The 15,660-nt window shown below is 43.5% G+C and overlaps 1 long non-coding RNA gene across 1 annotated transcript; it reads left to right on the forward strand.

Moving 5' to 3' along the window:
- The first annotated feature begins 1,276 nt into the window (after window positions 1-1,276).
- LOC123478656 (uncharacterized) lies at window positions 1,277-15,439 on the forward strand. Its single transcript, XR_006653931.3, has 3 exons — window positions 1,277-1,346; window positions 4,485-4,542; window positions 14,328-15,439. It is a non-coding gene; the product is annotated as an uncharacterized lncRNA (long non-coding RNA).
- Window positions 15,440-15,660: the final 221 nt, after the last annotated feature.

Here is a 15,660-nt window from a genome sequence, read left to right on the forward strand (position 1 = left end):
AAACACTGATTCGTATGCACAATTTATTTCTGAGGCTTTTAGGGATATACACGTAGAATGCATAAATGGGAAAGGTGCCTTACTTAATCACCTCCTTTTAAAATGTTTTATTAAATGTATTGGGGTAACAGTGGTTAGTAAAATTATATAGGTGTCAAGTGTACAGTTCATAACACACCATCTGTGTCTTGCACTGTATGTTCACCACCAAAGTCAGATCTCCTTCCATCACTTTGTATTTGACCCCTTTTAACCTTTACCACCTCTCCCCACACCCTAATCAACTGTTTAAAAGCTTTATCTTCAAATACAGTCACTTCCTGAGGTACTTCAAGGCCAATCTGGGGGACACAATTCAGCTCACAATACAAGGTAATTTCACAAGGTGACAAGGGACAAAAGTAGCAAAGAAACAAGGTGGCTGCACAGGACTCCAGGGCTCCTCAGACCGGGCAGTCACAGACACCTCACGGACAGCGGCTCTGCACTAAGGCCTGACCTACAGGAGGTGCGGGGGGGGGGGGGGGGGGTCTCTCGGGTGGTTGCAGATCAGCCAGCGGGAACCTGAGACGCCGAGTCTCCATGCCCGTAAGTTCCAGAAGCAGCAAGAAGGCCAGTGTGGGCAAAGGAAAATCCACACAGGGGGATGTGCGGGTGATGACGTTCAAAAGTTAGCCTGTATCCCACGGTCAGAAGGGGGAGTTTTAGAACAGAGTAATGGAAAACTTTCAGGGACTGTCATCTTTGGCAAGAAGAGAAAGAACATGGGCTAAGTACTGTCCATCCTGACCATGACTGAAAAAAAAAAAAAAAAAAGATGACTCCAAATTGGATGGGTATCGGTGTCCACAGGGCATCGGTGGGCATCACATGAAAAGGTGGTGTGATGGGCACATGGCTATTGGAAGAATTAAAGGACTAAGCATTACTGAGGCCTCAACCCACAGTTAACAATGTAAGTCAGGACAGAGAATGAAGGTAGGTTTTGCTGTGATGATGCTGAGACCCAGGAGAGGAAGAGCCTCCAAGTTACTTCAAGGAAAGTAACTTGAAAAAAATATGACAAATTGGCAATTATCAGCCCAGGGAACCTTAGGGAGAAGGGCAAACTTCCTGACTAAATATAGTTTCTTTGTTGTTGTTGGTACTGTTAGCCCCTTTCTTTGTGAAGTTCAAAGGCATCTATCTATAGGACTGTGAATTGATGGATGGTTGCAATTTCCCAAGCACCTCTCTGGAGGAGGCGAGCATCCAACAATACCAATACTTGCTTTGTAGGTTCTACAACTTCTGGTTGCATCTGAGACCCTGCCTGGATTGGCAAAGCACTATCCAGCGAAGGGAAGGTGAGATGAAGAAGAGACGAACCTCTTAAAGCTATCCTACTGGGTGCCAGGCAATGTGCTAAGTGCAGAAGTAGCTCAATCAAGCCATCCCCTAAAAGGTGGATACAACTCCACCCTTCTTATCCACAGCAGTGATGTTCTGTAAAATGACCATGAACCATGGCTCCAAGAAAAAATACAGGGTTAGGTTCCTACGAGCCTCTGGTCACAACACTTTCATCATTATATATACCGATTAATACATAACCCTGGTTTACGTGTGCTTCTGTTTAAAGGCACTTCATGCAGCGTATGTTGTTAATGCATTGACATTGACCCCACAGCCCACTACACTAGAACACTAAGTTCTGCCTGAACAAAGCTCGACTGAGATGGATTCTTAAGTTTTGTGATATTTTGCAAGATGCTATTAAATGACCATTATTAAAAATTAGATACTTATGATTTAAAATTATATTTAAAAACATTATACTCAAAAATATCTCTTCTGATTATTTTTTCACACTTTGCCATCATCTGCACTTTTGAGATAGTTACACCTAGTGTATTGCATGATGGAAATATTTTATAAGTGTGTACTACTGTGCATTCCTTCCCAACTCTGTTCAGCGACAATACATTGGTAGCTGGAAATTAGCCATTGTGGGAGTACTCGCTGTATGGAAACTGCAAAAACTGCAGATCAGGGTTTTTTTGTTTGTTTACTGAACGGGCCAGTTGTTAAACACATACCAGCACACTATGGCACCCATAACTTATAGACATGTCTTTGAAACTATGGCTCAAAGAGGTGTGTGCCTTGTGTCGCCCAGTCGGCAAGCAGTGGAGTTGAGATTTGCCGCTAGCCCTGAGTGGTTGCAGAGCTTATGCACATCTTCCTGATATATTAGGCTTCTTCGAACGTTTGCACTTCTGAAGACTTGGGCTATCCAGACTTCGGCTGCATCTGAATTCTCCAATTCTTTTTTCTTATCTGCCTCCTTTAACTTTCCCTTAGATCTCGGATTTTTACCCCGGTTGTTTTTACCCCATTTTCCCTCTCCTTAATATCATACTGTTTAGTGCTGTCAGCTGCATCGGGGGCCTTTCTTAGGGAAGACCCTGGATAAATCCAACACATCGATGATCGACTTGGTTTTCCAAGTTCAGCGCATCACTCCAGTTAACAGAGCACACACCTCCTTCCCCAACCTAACTCCCAGGGAGCTTGCAAGGGCAAATTTACAACCCAGAAGGCAGGTTTAAAAGGAATCAACTCCACCAGTTCAAAAATTAAACACATTGCAGACTAGAAAGATGGAAGATACACGGGTCATGGAGCTACTTCTTGAGAGGTCTGCATTTTAGAATAAGCTGAAGCCTTGGCCAGGTGGCTCAGTTGGTTGGTGCACCAGTGGGTTGTGGGTTTCATTTCTGGTCAGGGCATATGCCTAGGTCATGGGGTCAGTCCCCTGTCAGGGAGCATATGGGAGGCAACCAATCAGTGTTTCTCTTACATCTCTCTCTCTCTCTCCCCCCACCTCCCTCCCTCTCTCTCTCTCAAATCTCTCAAATCAATAAACATATCCCCAAGTGAGGATTAAAAAAAATAGGCTGAAAGTCTCAGAGGGAAATTCTCTTAGGAGTGGGTAAGGGATGGAGTGCTGCAGAGTGAGGAGGTGGTAGGAAAGGACAGGGTAATGACCAGTCCTGCTTTTTTTGAGTCCTAGCAGTTAATTAAATTCACCAGGATTAAGCTCTTTGCTCCTGTTACATTTGCTGACCTGGGATAATAGTCACTATTCAGTGAAGCCAACAAGCAAGTGACGTGTAGGGTGCCAGGCCATGTGGAGTCATATCACCAAAAATGAGTTCAAAATGATCCTTAGAATTTTTAAGAGTAATTAGTATCTCTTTGTTTCTCTTAGTTGAGAGTGCTAAATGGTTCATAGAAAAGAGTCCTGACATACTATACTCACAGTTATATCATTTCATTTCTTAGTTATATCATTTGCAAGTCATCTCTCAGAATGTATAAAACAGCTGATACACTGCTAGCTAAAAACAGAGAACCACAATGTTAATGAATTCAACAAAATGCACATTAAAATAGTCAAAACAGGTATTCGGCACCAGCTCTCTGAGACATTCTGTGAGGCACTGTAAGGGCCATTATAAATAAGTCAGAGGCAAAACTGCTGACCTGGAAGTTTCGGTCTAGTTAGGCACGGCGCAGCAGCAGTTATTTCAATGGGTGAAGGTAGCTCTGAGAGAAGTGGTGCTTGTTCCATTATGCAGATCAAACTTAGTGATAAAGGTAAAAGGTTTCTGAAAACAGTAATAACTCCACAGATATAAGACTTCATCATCATCATCATATATATATTGTTAGTATAGTAATTGCTAGAAAAGTTCAGAAAAGAGAGAAGTCACTTCAGGATCAGGTGACAAAATGTTTCAAGGAGAAAGCCAAAAAGGAGGAGAATTTGGAGGAGTCAAGTTAGAAGACAAAGGGCGTTTGAGATGAAGGGCATGGTATAGCCACCTGCCCTGGCTCTGGTGGCCCGCCCCTGTCATTTCCCACTCCATCCTTCTCTTTCACCGTGGCCTCTCTCAACCCCACGCTCAAGGCCACGGTCTCAGAATGCACCACACCAGGTTATGTCTCCAGTACCTTGGCCATGCGGCTTACTCTGCCTCGAAGGCCTCTTCCCTCTTCTCCACTAGCTAACTCTTGTCTGACCTTCAACACTGACATAGGAACACCTCATCCCGGAAAGCTTTAGTCTCTTGGCATGCAGTGCTTTCTAGAGAAGAAAAGGTACAGCCATTTCACTCCATAAGAGTGTGTATCATTCTCATCTCCACTTGATTGTAAGCATCTTGAAGGCAGAGCCTTTGCCTTTTATAACAATTATTAGCCACCACGTTTGCTACGTACTAGGCACTCAATAAATGCTTGTAGAATGAATGTATTTATTTACAGAAATAAGAGCTTCAAGAAGATGAAAAAGTTTTGGAAGAGGGAAAATGAGCTGATTTTTACATTTAGCAATTGAACTGATGAGAGCCCATTCATTTGGAAGTGTCTAACCAAAAATTAGAAAGATGGGAATGAAAATAGGTTCCACTATTTTTTCCTTTTTTTTTTTTTTTCAGATAAGGAGACAGATGCACAAAGAGGAGAACCATGCCAAGGTCCAGAGTCAGAAAGCAGGTAAGCAGAAAACTTAATCTGATCTCTGAGTCATTTCTCTATTTCCTACTAAAGCAGACCTTGGGCAATGCCCACTTTTGAGGGATGTGAGGAAGAAGATAAGCCAGCAAAGAGCACAGTGATAACGAAGATAGGAAGAAATACAATAATGTTGATGATAATGATGACCTATTCTTCTTCCTCTTTCTTTCTTCCTTTCCTTCTTTTCTCTTCTTGAACCCTCCAGTCCCAAAGCCTTGGATGGATGGATGTCCATGCCAGATGAGGGAGTCATATTTGCCCAGAGTGGGGTATCAGAGGCCAAATTGGCTTGTGGAGGCATCTGCAGAGGACAGCACAGCAAGGAGAATCAGGGTGGGGTGCAGAGTGTGTCCATGCAGGGGGGCCCAGCATGAGGTATCGAGTCCGAGGAGGATGACGAGGGTGTCTCTGCAGAGGGGCAGCGAGAGGAAGTCAGAGTGGCTACAGCGCGGATGTGGCCACAGGGAGGGGGACGGGTCAAATTTGTAAACATATTAAGAGTAATGAAAGCCAGTTTCTCATTGTTAGAAAAGAGAATTACAAATATGGAGGGAGAGAAAACTGAATGAACTGTGTAATATTGAATTAAACTTATAGGTATATATATGAACTTGTGGTTTCCAATATATAGATAGATATCAAAATATAGATGCATGTGTGTATCTGTGCATGTGTGAGTGAGTGCATTCATATATACATTCCCTAGCTGTCCACTTCAGGGCCTACAATCAGTGACTCCCTAATAAGAACATGTAGGACCCCAGCTCTTCGTTCTAAACCCATCCTAAATCCATTCTCCACTAAAATGACCCAGGGCTCCTTGAGGGGATGCTGAGGCAGGAAAGCGCAGGCTGGAATGGAACATCTTGGACCAGAAAGCAAGAAGGTGCTCACAATTGATGGGAAAATGGTGTAAGGACACAGAACAAAGTTGAAATGGCTCTCACAGACCAAATCTAAGACATTTTGTGCACCAAAATTGTATCATATACCAAGTCATAATATACTGAATAAAATGGGAAAACAGGGAGTTCATTCAAATTAATAAGTGAGCCCTGGCTGGTGTGGCTCAGTGGATTGAGCACCGACCTGCAAACCAAAGGGTCACCAGTTTGATTCCCAGTCAGGGCACATGCCTGGGTTGTGGGCCAGGTCCCCAGGAGGGGGTGCACAAGAGGCAACCACACATTGATGTTTCTCTCCCTCTCTTTCTCCCTCCCTTCCCCTCTCTAAAACTAAATAAATAAAATCTTTTTTAAAAAACAATGAGTAAACTGAAAGTTTGATGAGGAACGAAGTGTTAGCATAGCTTCAAGTTACATCCCCAGCGAATATTTATCAACTGCAAGGCAAAAGCAGTAATTTCACAGCTTCGCAGACACCATCAAGTAAACACCCTCAGTCCTGGGACAAATGAAACCGCAGGTCGCGAGACTGGCTGCAGTCAGAAAGTAACATTCTGCCAGAGGTGCATAACCCGAATCCACTCATAAGCAAGTACCAGCTAAATGCAAATTGAAAGGCATTCTACAAAATACTTAACTGCTGATCTTCAAATATGGTAACGGCATGAGAGTCAAGGAACAACTGACAACCGTTCCAGAGCGGAGACTGAAGGGGCGTGACAGCCCACTGCGGTGCATGGTTCTGAATGGGACCTGTCTCCGGGAGAACATAATCAGGACACTTGGCAGAACTGAGCTGAAAACAGTAGTAATAAATTCATATTCATTTCCTGCTTTTGATGGTTATATTGTGGTTTTGTTGGAGGAATTCCCTGTTTCTAGGAAATACACACTAAAATATTAAGGCGTGAGAGAAATTTTGTGTACCAAACTTGCAATTTCTAACTTTGAGATAATTTTTAAATAAATATGTGTTTGTTTTCAAAGCCCTAATAATGTCTCAAGTGAAACAGTCACATGTTTAGATGTCGTGAGGCCTATTTTTTTTTAATGAAAATGCCACCTTTGAATTCCAAGCGCAGTAAAGGGTTACAAAATGCCTCAGCCTACTGAAGGGAAATTTGGTGAAAGAAGAAAATATGCTAGCTATTATAAAAATTGTTTGGTGAACAGAATACTCATGTTAGCTTTTATAAGTTTTTGTTATTGTAGTTGTAGTTTTCAATATTTTGTATATAATCATCTTTAATAATGCCTTGATTTATCATGCAAAAAATTTACATTGATGGTAGCAGTGATAATGGCAGCTAGTGCTTACTGTATCTTTACTATGTACAATGTGTTATAAGGTATGCGTTATTATTTCTTCCATTTTACGTAGCAGGAAACTGAACCTTAAAGGAATTGAGAACTTTTCTCCCAAACTGGTATAGAGTGTAGCCAATTTTTGAACCCACATTTTTCACACTCTGAAGCTTATACTATTAATTCCAGCCCTGTGGTGTCTCCCGTGGAGGCCACGGGGAAGGGGATCTTAAGAGGATACCAGAAACCTGGACTTCACCCTAGATCCTCCCCCTCCTTCATTGTTTACTCCCTACCCAAGCCATCGCCAGGTCCCTAGCTCCACGTTAAAACTCTACCCCTTCCTCTTCACCTTATTAAGGCCTCACTATTGGTCTCCCAGGTCCTGGCACCAGGCTCCCACCCTTGGTGAGTCTTATCTCAGCCCCGCCCCCTAGAGTTTTCACACTGTTGACAGTGATCAGCCTAAAATGCACATCTAAATATCTCAAATGTGCTCAAAATGTTACATTAAAAAAGGCCCCTATGTGGCTTCAGTTACATTTGGCTAAAAGTTACAACTTAGCACCCACAGCTTTCTGTGTGTGGCCTCTGTGCCTCCAGCTTAATTAACTATAAGGTCCCAGACAAACTCTGTGCTCAAGGCATGCTTGAGGGATTTATAATTCTCTGAATACACCAACACACGCCCTCTTACACACGGACAATTAATATGTGCCCTTCAGGCCTCAGCAAGTGGGACCATCTCTTGCCGTTTGCTGGCATTCCCCCCTCCCCCCACCAGGCTGAGCGGGGTGCCTCTTTGGAATTCTCATCACAATTCTGTAAAGACTCCATTTATGTAATCTATCACAGGGTAATTAACCCCCCTCATCACACTGAGCTCCTTGGAAGAAGTGGGCTGGTTCACTGTTGTAACCCTCATAATGCCTAGATCAGCGATTTTAAGCCCTTTCCCTCTCATGGCACACATAAATGAATTAATAAAATTCTGCAGCACACCAAAAAATATGTTAATTTTTTGCCTATCTGACAAAAAATATAGATTATTTTTTGATTATTCTGATTCATACACACCGGATGTAATTATTGTGTTGGCTGTTGTCATTTTTTAACTTGGCGATCGAAGGGAAAAGAGGTCAGTGCTCCTGACTAAATAGTCAGGTACTGCAGGTTTTAAAAATTCTTGGGGCACAGCCGTTGAAAATCAGCAGCCTAGATCAAAGATGACTCCACCTACAACCTCACTGAAGTGAGAGAATGAATGAACCGACACCAATAAGTTATCAGTTGTGCGAAATGTTACAGAGGGGCAAAATGGAAGAAAAAAAAAAGATTCTTCCAGAGAACCTTACCCGAGAGTCGTGAGAAAGCTGACTAAGGGGTTAATAATTTGAGTAAGAAGACAAGAAGGGAAGACTTTGAATACGCACACAGAGGGCTGGCTGGTGGGCTAGTAAAGAGGCTCTACATGCTGTGGGCCTTAATGGGCAAAGGTGTGCAATGGCTTTCAAAAACAAGTTAGTTTATGTTTTTGAAAAGGTGATCGAGCACATCATACAAAATCCCACAATGCAAAAGGAAATAGAGAGAAGAGAGAGCTCCTCTCCTTCCCGTGCCCAGCCCCCCAACTCCTCAGTTCCAGCTGCTGAAGAACTATGATAGACAACCATTTGTTTACTTTCTCTCCGAGATTCCCTCTCCATATCATGGCAATGGTTTATAGTAAATAACTGCAAGTCAATTATTTATAACATGGAAGTATAACCAAGGTGAAAAAGGCAAATAAATCCTGCGGTGGCACTTTATTTACATACGCAAAAATGCCAAGGTCATATTTTGCCTGGTGACTAAAGTAATTCTGTACTACACATTCTAGTTTGCATTTTAATTAAAATCCCTAAGACTTATCCTAGATGAGCTTAGAAAATATAAGTAATGGCACATGAATATTAATATAGGAGATCAAATGAAAATATGTAATTTGGACTAAGCTGTATTTGTAAAATATCCTTATTCTTAGTTAAAGCCATAGATCATGGCTGTGGGGTGACTTCATGTTAATTAGTTGCCCATTAGTCTTTGTTTCCCAGGGCTCATTTGGGAAAAGTAAATTTATGTTAATCTGTTTTATGCAAATTAATCTATTGGATTTCAGTTTTATTCTCCATTAACACCTGGAGATTGTAAATTAATGTGTATGAACCTTGGATGTGCACAGTGAAAATTCAGCCCAAAGTTAATTATGGCCATTTGGACTTTGATTTAAAAATTAGGTAATTTTTATGATGCAGAAAGTGGCAAAAAGCTAATTTTGTGAAATTTTAAAAACCACAATATAATTAGTACAAACAGCATGAAAGTTACTTTAGATGCTACAAATTGGGCTGGCTATTAACAATAATGATATCTGCCTATGCCCCCACTGTTCCTGCTACTGTTTAAAATACCCATTAGTGCTTCTAAATTAGGTTTTTTCCATCCTGAGGCTTTGGGCAAAGGTACATTTAAAATATATACATATACATACACATACACATATACATACACATATACATATACATATACATATACATGTCTATGCATTAAGCCAAGGCTTTAGAAATATATCTTCCAGCTTTGGAGAGATATGAAAATTAAGGAAACTAATTACTGCAACAACCAGCGACTAAAACTAAGAAGTAATTGACCTGCCGTGAGATTCGGTCTACATTTCCCTCTGAGGGTGATTGGTGGAAGTTACGTCGCGTCTGTAAATCGACTCTCACTAGCTGGACGCGGCACAGAGGCGGTGCTGGTCCCCCGCCAGGTGTAACAGGCCAAGGGCCAGACTTCATCCGGGACTCGGAAGTGAGATGGAAGATGTGTCAGGATGTGTCCACCGCGTCACAGCTTGTCCTGGGAGGAAAGTGCAGCCGCTCCCCGGTGGAACCCTGCAGCCTCGCAAAGCCCCCCTGCTCACCCCGGCCTCAGAGCGCGGTGCAGTCCCAAGCCCAGGTGCTGTCCCTTTACATTTCTCGTGCTTTCAATAGAGTGAAAATTCTCTTAGATGTGTTTGGCAAACTTTGCAGAACTTGGCTCATTTTAGACTTTCCCAAATTTATTCTTAGCGTTAGACCACTCTCTGATTTTTATCCTTGGTCCCAAGGCTCTTTTTACTTCATCTGTTCATCTCCTTAACCAACAAATCTCCAAGCAAGTTCCCTGAGGGGTCTCTTGGGACTCTTTTGATTCCTTCTCAGTTTCCTTCTTGTCAAGGCCCTTTTCAATCAGAGTGTCAGGGACTCCCAAGTGCATTTGAGCCATTTCCCGTTTTAGAGTTCCTGTCCTGTAGGTCACACTTATCTACACTCAGTGTTCGGAACTCTGCTTCCTGAGAGCTGAGGATCCAGGCCTACCCATAAACAGCGTTCCCAGTCTTGTCAGTGGAGAGGAGCCAGCTACTGGGGTCATTTTCTCAGTGGTATTGAATCCAGTCTAATGAAAACAATTATTTATTGAACATTTACTCTGCTCCAGGTACTTTGCAGAGCTCACTGAGTAGTGTGGGAGGCAGACCATTAAATAAGTGATTTCAACATAATGGGATAAATAAATCAAAAGAGGCATGTGTAATAGATAGCAGAATAAAGGCGGAGTGTACTTACTGTGTCCAGGGAAAATGACAAAAGCTGGACATCAGAGATTTCAAAACAGTCAGCTAGACCACATAGAGGCAGAAGGACAAAGTCCGCGCGATATGAAGAAAGCCTATTGTAGGCATTTTACTTGCCAGTTTTCCCTTCTAAAAGTTAGTTAGCATAACTGTTATTCTTTTAAAACTTTTGTCTTCTCTGGTTTCTAAAACAACACATATTTTTTCAAATATTAAAATTACACAGCAATATGTGTCCTAGAAAGGGAATCCTCCATAACCCCAACCTTCAGAGGTGCACCGTTGTCTGCCTGGTGAGTAAGTGTCTAGTGACAGACCTGGGCAGGCCTAGCAGGAATGGGAAATCACCAGGCGGGAAAACTGTACCATGCGGAACTGTAGCCTGGGAAACTGCCTGCCGACCCTCCCCAGGACAAACAAATGCCCGGCTAAGTCGGCCTATCTGGCATAACAAGATGAGCCTGACAAGATGTATCAAGAACAACGGTCAGCAGAAACAGCACTCAGCAACCAGCTCTAGCCACTCAGACTCTGACACCCCACCCAGTTACCCTTCACGGGTTTTTGCTCTTAAAAACCCTGCCCTCAGAACAACGGAGCGAGTCCTAACCTCCCTTGGTTGGCCCCACTTTCTCCACTTTCCCCCCCAAGTCCCAACTTCCCTAGGTGGACTCCACTTTTCCTCTTATTCCCCGTTAATAAACCCTGCTCCTTAGCTCGCCGCGTCCATCTGGTTTCTTGAGCGACTCCAGCCTAACATCTAGATCTCTTTTTTCATATACATGAACCAAACTGGAACCATACTTATCCTCCTGCAATGTGTTTTTAAGTCAATACGTGTCACTGAATCATTTCGGGGTGTTTTGTACCCCATTGTCTGGGTTAGGTAGCAGGACAGCATCATAATCAAACACAGAAGCACTGGAGTCAGGTGAATCCCAACTATGCCGCTACCAGTCCCATGACCTCGTGAGTCACTTAACCACCCCGTGCCTCAGTTTCCCCGTGTGTATGATAAGGATAAAAATAATATATATCTACCTTAAATGACTGTTATAGTGATTAAAGAATTTAATATTTATTACAAAACTTAGAATAGCACCTGGCAGATAGTAAGTCCTCTAAATGTGAGCCCGTGTTACCATAAGGTATTTAATTAGATCCCCATTTAATACATAGGGATTTAATCCATGTGCTGTTTCCAATTCTTTGCATCTTTTGGCTACTAAAGAAATTTCCAAGCCAGGTTTTGAATTGCCCTTAACCTCTATTACATTTGGGCTCCTGTTTCTTACTAACTTACCAATACCTAACACCCCCTCATAAGCATTTAACAAATGTGTACTCATGTCATTGACTCCCTTGGAGGCTGCCCAAAATAGGATGGGTAGGGTGCAGTGGAGTGGCTTCCAGGCCAGACCCCAGGAAGTCCATTGCAGGTTTTCTTTCTGCAGAGAGGCCATGCCAAGAAGGCAAATGCTGAGCATAAACTGGGAAAGGAAACAGGAAGATTGGGATCAGAGAGGTCAGACAGTAACTCAAGCTGGAGGTCTGGGCTGGAAAAAAGCCTGTGAATGAGTACGGGCCAGAAACATATGCCAGAGACAAGCCTGAGGACAGAGAACTCAGAAGGATGCCTTGGGCACCAACTTTTTTAGAAAACATGTATAGCGTACCTTCTTTGAGATACTTCCCTACATATAGTTCTCGTCAACCTGTAGGTACCAACAAGGGAATATTAACATTACTTCTGAAAATACAAGGTCCTTCTCCCCCTTGCTTACACAGGAACTCAGCTTTCTTCTCCTGGGCTCCCTGGACCATTTCTGGGAGTCAGGGGGCTTGGGGTGTTCTTACATGGGCAAGGACAAATTTACTCAGGTTGGCCTGCTCTGGTCTCCTTGCCAAGGTCTCCTTGCCAAGGTGCCCTTGCCAGCCACAGCCTTAGGTGCTGGAGGCACCTTAGAGAACCTGCTCTGCTCCTTTCCTCCTCTTCCCTCCACCTCAAGGTGTCCTTTGTTATGCTCTTTGGCAGACTGTGTATAAGATGGGGCGTGGAGTCAGAGAGGAGAATGACCTTATCTCCAAATCTGTAGACTCTCGGTGAATTTAACTCCTCTTATTTTTCTCCCTAACTTCAATCTTGCTGAAGTTCTGAATGTGTCCCCTGAAGCTGAACTGGGGAAAGGGAGAGGATGACATGTATCAGCCTCCCCCCCCCCCACCTCCAGTGTCCTTTCTCCCTTATCTCTATAGCCACTCAAGAACAAATATTGACTGGTCATTGTAATGGACTGAATGTAAAACCAGTTCCAATTCTCTGCCTCCTTTCAGCCCTTTTATCAGCTCCCTCCATTAAGGAGTGGAGCCTTCCCCCATCCTTGAATCTGGGCTGGCCTGCAACTGACTGGCTTTGATCTGCTGAATGCAGCTATAGTGATAGTAGGTCATTTCCAAGCCTGACTTCCACGTGCTCTCTTGGCTCCTCTGCCAAGCCGAGAACAGCCTGCGTTAGACTGATGGCTGATAAAAAAAAAAAAAGTACTTCAGTCCATAATCAACCACCTGCCTAGCAGAGCCCAGAAGACCTGTCCTCCCTCCCAAGCTGAGCCAAAATCAGCAGAGCTGTAGACATGACCTGCTTTTTCACATAAGTGAGACCAGGAAGACCAGAAGAGCCATCCAGCTTAACCACAGACTTGTGAATTAAATGAAGTATATGTCATTTCAAACCACTGGGTTTTCTGTTTAATATATAGCATTTTGTGACAAGAGATAAGCGATACAGCCCCCTTTCTGACCTCTAAACTCAAAACATTTTCTGCATGCAAACACCCTTCTGAGAAGCTCAACAAGTAACCCGGCTTTAATTCTCAGTCCAGATGGAGCCAGGACACCCTGCTGCCCTTTCCGCAGCCTGTGAAAGGGATACTTCAATGAGATGGAGATATTTTCACCGAGCAGGGGTCCAGGAGGCCTGCGGGAAAGCTAGTCAGCCTGCCGGGAGAGACACGCGTGAGGAGTAAATGTGGAAAAATGTCCTACCAGTCTGCATGAGGGCCACAGACACCATAGTGAGTTTGGTGTGATGACATTTCTTGTAGGAACTGGCAAGGGAGGGCTATCTCTTCATTTTGAACTGAGTTGGCACTGAACTGAAAAGAAATGCAGCAAACGGAAGGGGGAAGACACTGAGAGGCCCTGGCTCTGGCCCAATTTATCTACAACCTCTGAGGTCAGCAAGGCCAGAAGGAGCGATGCCATGGCTGACATCAGGACCAGGGGCCATGACTCATGACCCCTTGCCCTAGTGCTGACCAATCAGTGGAGGCCATGACCCTGAAAGGACACACCTGGAAAGCTGTTGACTATTCTATTGAGATCTTCCCCTGGGACTTCCCCTAAGGTCCCTGCCTTTAGAGAGGCGATGAAAACCCTCAGGACTGAGGACCTAGCACAGTGATTGCTCGCTCTCGTTCTCTCTCTCTCTCCCCAGCATGCCTGCACCTTTCTCCAACCTCTTCTTTTCACAGCTTGCGTGCTCTCTCTGAAGCATGCCAGGCCTTTTCCCCTTCCCTTTCTTCTAGGAGCATAATCCTTGCTTTCTTTCTCCTAAATTCCAAGGGCCCTTCTTTTGCTTCTGTAACTTGTTTCCTGAGCCCATGCAGCCCAGCTGGCTCACTTCTATCTCTGTGACTTTCTAAATAACTTCTGTTTGTATTTGAGTCTTGGCTCTGAATTCTTTCTTTGCCACAACCCTGGTACCGAAGTTGCTGAACTGAGATCCAATCTCCAGTAACATCCTGGTGTCATTCCACCCCTAACATCTGCAGCCTGGTTGCAGGGCAAGTTCTCTTTACTGATTATTAACCACCCCCTCCTCCATTTGTTTTTTCTAGAGACTTCGAATGGATCCTGGCAGATGAATGGAGCCAAGGCAGATGAGTGAAGCATGCCCATCTGGACAGCTCTGAAGTGCCCCACTGGGCTCTGCTGATGGAGCTCTTTTTGGATTCAGGATTCTGCCAGTCAGGGAAAGGCTACCCACAACCAGCAAATGACTGTTACGAAGGCCATTAGATGGAAATCTAAGGATTGATAACTGGAACCAGCACAGCTGGAGAGAAAGCAATAAAAAAATAAGTTTCCAAAAGCTGACTTCTAGTTCTGTTTAAGTCCTTTTGAGTGAATAAATAATATGAGGGTGAACATGGGAAAATCCTACTTAATTTAATAGTTCAGCCTCTTGGCCTTGTGGGCTAGGAGTGAGAGTTGGGTTGAGTCAAGGCCGCAGAGAGGGCTAATGTATGCTCTTTGGGGGAACTCACTTTAGAGATACACTGTGGCTCCAGCAGCAAAGGCGTCTGGGAGATGTTAAATGCTCTGACTATTTAACTCTCTGCAACCTCATGCTTGGCTGACTACCCCAAAAACCAAATGCTGCCCAGAGATGAACATCATGCTCCCGGGAAGGAGGTCAGTGAATGTATAGAGTGTAACGTAGGAAAAAGGGGCCACACAGTAAACCCAGCAAGCTCAGGGGAGGCCTGTGCCGTGGCCTCACAAACTCAGACACTGAAAGTAACTGCAGAGGATGGTCTGAAATGAAAACCTGTCAACTAAAAGAAACTCATGCGGGTAGTCATGTCCCAGGTCAGTATTTTTCCCTAACAAAGGTAAGTCTTTACCTTAATTGAGCCTGTCTGTTGTCTGCTTGCATCTATGATGATAACATACCTTTGGAACATCAAACTTCCTTTTCCAGACCCTTCAAAGCACAGGCAGGGAACAAGGGGAAGACCATAAATCCCCTCATTGTTATTGTTATTATCTTAATTGTAACTCTTAATTATCCGATACCCACCTGTGTAAAAGTGTGTGTTTATCATTTTACGTTTTATCTATCTGACTTCAGAGGTTCCACTCAACCCTTTTCCTTTCTCCCACTTCCCTAGTCTATCACCAGTGGCTTTTGTGTAACTCCCTTCTGTTTTTTCCTTTGATTCTGATGTATAAAATAAAGTACTCAACTGCTATGCTCTGGAGCATTTTCTTAATTAACTGAGATTTTGCCTCCTAGCAATTGTTGTTAGTTTGGGTCAAATAACCTCATAAAAGTTCTTATAGGTTTAGAGGTTTCTTAGGTTGACAGTAGTAACTGTCTGATATTATCTTTTAACTTTCCTTTTAACTTAGTGATTTATTGTTCTCTAGGGAGGTCCACACAACCAC

This window comes from Desmodus rotundus, chromosome 2 (assembly GCF_022682495.2).
Source record: "Desmodus rotundus isolate HL8 chromosome 2, HLdesRot8A.1, whole genome shotgun sequence".
Lineage (NCBI taxonomy): Eukaryota > Metazoa > Chordata > Mammalia > Chiroptera > Phyllostomidae > Desmodus > Desmodus rotundus.